The sequence below is a fragment of the Nomascus leucogenys genome, chromosome 7b (genome assembly GCF_006542625.1).
Source record: "Nomascus leucogenys isolate Asia chromosome 7b, Asia_NLE_v1, whole genome shotgun sequence".
Lineage (NCBI taxonomy): Eukaryota > Metazoa > Chordata > Mammalia > Primates > Hylobatidae > Nomascus > Nomascus leucogenys.
The window spans coordinates 106,383,431-106,389,841 of record NC_044387.1 but is presented as its reverse complement, the minus strand read 5'-3'; the positions used below and the strand labels follow the sequence as shown (position 1 = coordinate 106,389,841).

Below are 6,411 nucleotides of genomic sequence, written 5' to 3'. Positions count from 1 at the left end.
ACTGCTTTTAAAGAAAGCAAAGAGGCCGGGCGCAGTGGCTCATGCCTGTAATCTCAAAACCTTGGGAGGCGGAGGCGGGCGGATTACGAGGTCAGGAGTTCGAAACCAGCCTGGCCAACAGTTTAGCAGAGAAACACCATCTCTACTAAAATACAAAAATTAGCTGGGCATGGTGGCACACACCTGTAATCCCAGCTACTCGGGAGGCTGAGACAGGAGAATTGCCTGAACCTGGTAGGCAGAGGTTGCAGTGAGCTGAGATTGCACCACTTCACTTCAGCTTGAGTGACAAAGCAAGACTCTGTCTTAAAAAAGAGAGAGAAAAGGCTGGGCACGGTGGCTCATGCCTGTAATCCCAGCACTTTGGGAGGCCGAGGCGGGCGGATCACGAGGTCAGGAGATCAAGACCATGGTGAAACCTCGTCTCTACTAAAAAATACAAAAAAATTAGCTGGGCGTGGTGGCTCACGCCTGTAGTCCCAGCTACTCGGGAGGCTGAGTCAGGAGAGTGGCGTGAACCCAGGAGGTGGAGCTTGCAGTGAGCCGAGATTGCGCCACTGCACTCCAGCCTGGGGACAGAGCGGGACTGCGTCCCAGAAAAAAAAAAGAGAGAGGGAGAAAGACAGAGAGAGCGAGAGAAAGACAGAAAGACAGCAAGAAAGCAAGCAAAAGAAAAAAAAAAGAAAAAAACAGCATAAACGAGGTAAAACAGAACACCCAAGGTGCTGTAGCCAGGTGGGCCTTACAAAGGAGGGCTGTGTCCTGGGATCCTCAGAGACCCTTGGAGGGAGGAGGAGGGAGGAGACTGTGGAGCCAGCGAGCTCCGAGCAAGCTGGAGCAGTGGAAGCAGAGCTCCCCCAGCCACAATCCCAGGCTCACACAGACAAAAGCAGTTCAGAGGCTACAGCTCCCCCAGGGGTAGGAGGTGAAGGTGAAATATCCGACTGGGAATACTGGCGGGGAGTTCTCTAATCACTGTGGCTGTCACAGCTTTTACTGTTCCCAACATTTTTTTCTTATTCAAGTCCTGAATTTCCGGCCATGGACACCATCCAAGAAGTCACAGGGAGCGCACACCGGGAGAGCCGGCTGCAGGGTGGAAACAAGAAAACTGCAGGCAGCTAAGGCGGGGCCAGGAGGTCACCAGGGAGTTTTATTTTTCTCCACAGTTCGTGATCTATTATTTTCACATGTAACATGTACATGCTTTTACATGTATGTACATGTATGTATGTAATAGGTCACGCTTTTATAATTGGTAAAAATAATTTTGAATATAAGGAAGCAATTCTTCACTATAAACTGTAATTACAAGATTATCCAAAATATTCCGAGACATACGTCATCTCTCCAGGAATAAATGGAGCCCCTCTCCGTGGACGAGCTGGTGGTAGAGCTTTGTGTGGCCGACCCAGACCAAGAGGTGTGGGCTCCTGTGGGTGTGTGGCTTCCGCTGGAGGAAAAGGATGGCAAGGATTTGCTGCAGGAATGAACATAGGCAAAGAAATCACATTTGCTGTAAGGGCTTGGACGGCTAAGTGGCTTCACTTTTCTGAGCCTGCTTCCTCTTTCTTTCATTAAATATATTCATTAATTTCACAGTATACTAATTTTGAAATATTTTTACAGTGTGATGTTTACACTAGGTTAAAAATAAAACTGCATCTTACTTTCAGAAATTCATGGCCAGTCACTAACTTTCTTTCCCACATTTGTTACGGGCATTTTGTGATTTTGTAATCTGAAGCAATGAACGAGGTGAATTCTTACCAGGTATATTTATCAATGGCTTTCTGCACATTTCTTGTAAAATGCGTAGGTAAAGGATCTTTGCTTCTCACAGTAAAACTGTGCCTTCTACGTCCTTCTGACAGTCCTCTTCTGGAAATGAAATAAAACATGAAAAGTCTCCCTAATGTAATAATATAGTTTTATTCATTAAGACTTTTAAAATTTCTCTTTTGTATAAAGTTGCCCCTCTTGTTCTGCCACATCCCTCCAAACCCACCTGTGCACGAGCATGCACACACACACACGCACACACACACACACACACCCCCCATATCCTCAAGAAACTGAGACTTAGGACCTTATCATTTTTATTTTTCTTAAAATCAAGGTTGCCATTAACCTACATGCACCTTTATGTGAACTGAAGACAACATCAACTTTTTGTGACTTAGCCAGAGAAGGAAAAGCTGCCCCAAACAGTTCACAGTATTTCAGGGATTTCAGGTCCCACTTGTCCCTTGACCAGGGACAAGGGACTTACAAAACCCAACCATCCCTCCAGTAAAAAAATCATTAATCCCATATTAATTAAGAAGCATCAAGTTCTTTAGACTCAGAAGACACACAGACATCTAACTCGCTTTAATTTAGCATTGCTGTTTGTGGGTATACTGAGTTTTCAAGAGTTAGAAGATATTAAAATTTAATGAAGAACTAAAACAGAAGAAATATCTAGATGTTAAATAAACTATGAAGCCTAACTGGTGTAGCACAGTTCCTGTTAATCATTGAAATGTCCTTTCAATGAACTGCTTAAAACATTTGCTTCCTCTAGTCAAAATATCTTCCTGATGTTTAATAATCAACTACTTCTGTTCTTCAATAGAAATCTTATTTTCCCTTACAAATAAAACGTATATTAACATAAGATACGGTCATGAATTAGGAAAAACTTCAACTTTCAATATTTCTAATAAGAACACCACTCTAACCTGCATTTTTTAAAAGTTTGCTTTTGCTTTCAATTATAAGGCTACCTAATTGATTGCGGCTGACTGCAACCTCTGCCTCCTGGGTTCAAGCAATTCTCCTGCCTCAGCCTCCTGAGTAGCTGGGATTACAGGTGCCTGCCACCACACCCAGCTAATTTGTGTATTTTTAGTAGAGACAGGGTTTCACCGTGTTAGCCAGGCTGGTCTCGAACTCCTAATCTCAAGTGATCTACCTGCTTCGGCCTCCCAAAGTGCTGGGATTAGAGGCGTGAGCCACTGCACCCAGCCAACAAAGGGAATTTTTAAAACAAAGTAATTACCATGTACAGATTAGCAAGAACATCTACCTTCCATAGATATGTCTCGTGCAAGAGAGAATAATAGAATTACATGATGTTTTTCTTCTCTTTATTGCTTATATATCTTACGGACAACCAGGTAACTCTGAGGATACAGGTGTTAAAGAAAGGGCCCCAGAGAAAAGAATAAAGGACATGCTTTATGCTGACAAACTGCTTTACCTTTAACCCTCTTCAGTTGCTTTCAAGCCACTAATTATTTCTTGTTTACATGTGACTCAATAACTTTTTAGGTAAACATACAAATACTAATGACACAAAATAACAACTAAAAATTACATCAAATAGATTTGTTTTGAACACTAAGAAAAACATACTGGTATATGAGTTAATATATGATTGAGAAATAATTTTAAAACTCAGCATGATGAATTAGCTGAAACATTGATCTTTTATGATACATATCTACAGAATAATAATAGGGGGTTCAAATTTGCTCTGCCACTGAGGCTTTAAGCAAGTTACTTTTCCTCTCCTGAATTCAGTGTCCACATCTGTAGATAAAGTATATGAAGTGTCTAATCAGTGCCAGATAAATCGGGTTTACCTGTTCACTGCTATTATTATTATGTTATTATTTGACACGGGGTCTTGCTCTGCTCCATAGGCTAGAGTGCAGTGGCAGGATCACAGCTCACTGTAATCTCGACCTCCAGGCCTCAAGTTATCCTCCCACCTTCAGCCTCCCTAGTAGCTGGGACTACAGGTGTCTACCACCCTGCTTGGCTAACTTTTTAATGTTTTGTAGAGATGGGGTGTTGCTAAATTGCCCAGGCTGGTCTTGAACTCTTGGGCTCAAGTGATCCTCCTGCCTTGGCCTCCAAAACTGCTGGGACTACAGGCGTGAGCCACTGCACCTGTCCTCTCACTGCTATTATCATCATCACCTGCTACTCTATGAAGATGCTGTGTTCTTGTTTCTTTGGACCTCCCATAGCATTTTGTATTATATAGATCTTTTCACATTTTAACTTTTTGTTGTGACCTTGACACCTTATTCATCTTTTAATCTAAGCACCTGAAATAACACTCGTCACACAAAAGATGCCCTCTGTTGAAAGAATCAAACGGCAAAGATGAAATTAGCAACTCAAATGCGGAACTCATTTTCACTATAGAATTACTCGAATGTTTATGCCTGAAAGATAGGATTACATTGTGACCTGACATGAAAATATTCCCCAGATTCAAGACATTATTGGATAACGTTTTACTCGTTAAAAAGTCACAGCTCTTCTTTGGGCAGCTGATATTCCCCCAAATGGTTTTCACCTCCAAATGGAGCGTCTGCCAAGACCACCTATCCTGCTTCTAGCTCCTCCTCCGGCTTTTGTGCAACTCGGAAGCCAAATTCAGAATGGGACGCATGCGAGTGTGTTTCAATGAATAATTTCCTCCTCTAGGAAATTCACTCTTTTTCAGGGGAAAAGGTGGAAGGTCTTTTCAAATTAAGGAGAAAATTATTTACAAAACGGAGGAACTCATGTCTCTTCACATCACACCACATCCTTTCCAGGACCGGGCGTCCTACTGTCTTGGACGCAGAGCTGAGGCCAGGAGGTCTTGGGATGCAGGGCAGGGGGAAATGGGAAGCTGGGTAACAGTCACACCAATTATTACAAATTAGGTGCCTTAAAACTCCCCTACTCCACGCCATTTCTCCTCCTTTTTTCTTCTCTGCCCTTCCCCTTCGTATCTCCTTTTGAGCAATTTCTTGAGCTTCAGAGTTCAGTGTAATGACATACAAACTTGACCACACAATTCACAAAAAAACTAGGTGAACAGGAATTTAAGTCCATAACTCAATGATTGCCCAAGAGCACAAAGAGGATAGGGCCGGAGTTTCTTCGAAGACCCAGGCCACAGACCTGCCTGTCTCTCCAGTACCACAAGTTACTAATATCATGAATTAACAGCAGAGCCTACGAAATCCCTTTCTTGTCTTTTTCTCTCTTTTTTTTTCTTTCACATCTTGTTTTGGTTCTTTGGTTTCTCTGTTCTCTAACCAAGGATTGGTTTCTGGTCCTTCGTGCATAATGTTGAACCTCTTTAATCCCCTATAAACTATGGACTAGTTCTATATCCTACACAGTCTAAGAAAGTGTACACAACTGACAGGATGCATCCCCCAGGTATTTTAAAACTTGAATATGGTGGCATGTCTATGAAGCTTCTATACATAGACATGCAAGTTCTACACTAGTTCCTGGCCATACTGTTTAAATAGAGCAAGGCTGTTGATCTGGGGACAGGTCTTCCTAGGGTGGACTGAGGTGCAGTCACTAAACTGGATTGCACTCATTTGTTGGCGCATGGAGGTTAAGGGTGAGTTCCAATCTCCATGGCTCCATTCCAGCTGTCAGGGAAATAATCATTTAGAGTCACTTTTTTAGGTTGCTTCTTGACAGCCCACAAACCTCTGCCACACTGCTTTGTAGAAATTCTGATGTCAGTGACAGCAGCTTTCAAAATTTTCTATTCCTGGTTAACAGGACTGTCTGACATAAGCACTGTACTCTGAAGGGGTTAAAATGCAGGCTGGTTTTCTGGATGGGGTGGCACACGGGGTGGCACACAGGGGCACACAGGGGCACTCCAGGGTGGCCATGGGAAGCCGCTCCTCAACACGGAACACTCACACCGCCCTGACCCAAGACCAGCAAGTCCCAGGAGCAACCGCGGTGACGGAGGAGTCCCTTTGGCGGCGAACGCTTCTCCGCGTGAGCCATGCCCGGGGCAGGCCTGACGCTTCCCGAGTGCCTGCAGGAAAGCCCGGGCCAGACGCAGCCGGCCCGCGAGCGGAGAACACCGTGCACATCGCCCGCAGAGCGGCCAGAGGGCGAGCCCCGCCGCCGGATGAGACTCACCCGATCACGATCAGCCCCGGGCCTGTGCTCGCGGCCCCCGCGCCAGGCTCCACGCTAGGCTCGGGCACGGTCAGGCAGAGGCACCGCGCGCGGGTCCCACGCAGACAGCCGGTCACGCGCCCCCGCAACCCCGGGGCCGGGGCTCCCCGCCCGCCCAAGCCCGCGCCCGCCGCGCGGCTGGCCCAGCTCAGGCGGCCCGGGCGCGCCCGGGGTCCGCGAGGCTCGCGCGCCCCTTCCCTCTCCAGATCCTCCGCCCCGCCCGCGCCGGCGCCGGCGCCGGCGCCGCCTCCCCTTCTCCTCCCTGCGCTGCGCCCTCGCCCGCCTGCTAATCCTGGCCGAGCCCGCCCATCCCGGTGAGAGGTGACAGCGTGCTGGCAGTCCTCACAGCCCTCACTTGCTCTCAGCGCCTCCTCTGCCTGGGCTGCCACTTTGGCGGCACTTGAGGAGCCCTTCAGCCCACCG

General features: G+C 46.4%; 1 pseudogene; it reads right to left on the bottom strand.

Moving 5' to 3' along the window:
* Positions 1-627: 627 nt before the first annotated feature.
* Positions 628-6,411, bottom strand: part of LOC115836093 — a 40,288-nt pseudogene continuing 34,504 nt past the window's right edge.